The following is a 1,918-nucleotide window of genomic DNA, read 5'->3' as shown; positions in this document are numbered from 1 at the left end:
ATTCTTTTTTCTTCTATGAGATTTAATTGGTCAAATCGTGATTGAACCCACTTAGCCTCTTCCAGTTTTGTTTCCATCAAGACTCTGATCGAGGGAATTTCAACTTCAATGGGAAGTACCGCTTCCATTCCATACACCAATGAGAAAGGAGTTGCCCCTGTTGAGGTACGAACAGAGGTTCTATAGCCATGTAATGCAAAGGGAAGCATTTCATGCCAATCCTTATACGTCTCCACCATCTTTTGTATGATCTTCTTGATATTCTTATTTGCTGCTTCTACAGCTCCATTCATTTTCGGACGATATGGCGAAGAATTATGGTGCTGAATTTTGAAACTATCACACAACTCTTTCATCATTTTGTTATTCAAATTAGTCGCGTTATCAGTGATTATCTTGTTTGGTAAGCCATATCGACAAATCAATTCTCTTTTGATGAATTTGACAACCACACTTCTCGTCACATTGGCATAAGAAGCGGCTTCAACCCATTTTGTGAAGTAATCAATAGCTACCAAGATAAACCGGTGACCATTGGAAGCTTTTGGCTCGATGAGTCCAATAACATCCATCCCCCACATTGAAAACGGCCATGGTGATGTTAAAACATTCAAAGAGGTGGGCGGTACATGTACTTTATCAGCATATATTTGACATTTATGACATTTCTTTACATAACTAAAGCAATCAGATTCCATTGTCAGCCAATAATAGCCAGCCCTCAAGATTTTCTTTGCCATTGCGTGTCCATTTGCATGAGTTCCAAAAGAACCTTCATGAACCTCTTGAATAATTTTCTCTGCTTCAGCTTGATCCACACATCTGAGGAGAACCATATCATGATTTCTCTTGTAAAGCACATCTCCATTTAAGAAGAAGTTCATTGAGAGTCTCCTCAAAACCCTCTTGTCGTTCTCTGAAATACCTGATGGATATTCCCTATTCTTAACATAGGATTTGATATCATAAAACCATGGTTTGCTATCAAGCTCTTCTTCTATCCATAAACAATATGCTGGCTTATCCTTTTGTTGAATTTTTATGACCGGCACATCCTGACCGACGCTTATTTTGAACATTGATGATAATGTGGCCAAGGCATCAGCCAGTTGGTTTTCTTCTCGAGGAATATGGTGAAAAGTGATATGCTCGAAGTTTTCTACCAATTCTTTGATATGTGTATGATACGGAACCAATTTGGAATCTCGAGTTTCCCACTCTCCTTTTGTTTGATGGATAACTAAAGATGAGTCTCCATATACCTCAAGAACTTTTATCTTTGACTCAATGGCTGCTTTAATGCCCATGACACATGCTTCATATTCTGCAATATTGTTTGTGCAATCAAAACACAATCTAGCCGTAAATGGAGTGAACTGGTTCTCTGGAGAAATCAAAATTGCCCCAATTCCATGACCTAACGCGTTAGAAGCACCATCAAACACCAGCGTCCATTTTTCTTTATCAGGTGATTCATTCTCTTCACTTAGTCCCTTAATATTAAGCCCTCTATTGAAATAATTTTTTAAAATCCGGATTTATTAGTTCATAATTTTTGTGTGTGTCTAAGTGATGGAGTTTATGAATCTAATGTTTTGATAATCTGGATATTTTTGAATTTCTTTTCTTGAAAAAATATCAAAAAAAATTTTAAACGTTATTTTTTTGAAAAATTTGCGAGAAAAAAAAATCAATACTTTTTTTTTTCCGAAAAATTTGTGAAAAAATTATAAAAAAAATCGATACTTTTTTTTTTTATCGGATTTGTTGCTATTTAAAAAAATAAAATAAAAATCTGAATTCCATGTAAAATTCTAGGATACAAAGTACTTAGGAATTATTTGGGTTCACTAAATTGTCCATTAAATTCCTTACGTAAAATGCAATCCCCTTAAATTGACATGAATAGCACTCTTTA

The sequence above is a fragment of the Cicer arietinum genome, chromosome 3 (assembly GCF_000331145.2).
Source record: "Cicer arietinum cultivar CDC Frontier isolate Library 1 chromosome 3, Cicar.CDCFrontier_v2.0, whole genome shotgun sequence".
Classification (NCBI taxonomy): domain Eukaryota; kingdom Viridiplantae; phylum Streptophyta; class Magnoliopsida; order Fabales; family Fabaceae; genus Cicer; species Cicer arietinum.
The sequence above is the reverse complement of the archived record's forward strand: the minus strand, read 5'-3'. Positions refer to the sequence as shown.